The sequence below is a fragment of the Eimeria tenella genome, genomic scaffold, assembly GCF_000499545.2.
Source record: "Eimeria tenella Houghton genomic scaffold, Eth_scaff3731, whole genome shotgun sequence".
Classification (NCBI taxonomy): domain Eukaryota; phylum Apicomplexa; class Conoidasida; order Eucoccidiorida; family Eimeriidae; genus Eimeria; species Eimeria tenella.
Window position 1 is genome coordinate 1 of NW_013543292.1, and position 220 is coordinate 220.

A 220-nucleotide genomic window follows, 5' to 3' on the forward strand; every position below is an offset into this window, starting at 1 on the left:
CTGCTGCTAATGGCTGCTGCTGCTGCTGCTGCTGCTCGTGGCTGCTGCTGCTACTAGCTGCTGCTGATGCTTCAGCTGCTGCTGCACCTGTTGGCCGTTTTTGTCAGGTCGTTTGCTGCTTGTAGCATTTGCTGCTGAAGGTCGAGGAACCAGTGCTGCTGCTTGTTGTTACTGCGGCTTGGTGTAGCTGCTGCTGCTGGCGGTCGCTGCTGCTGTTGGC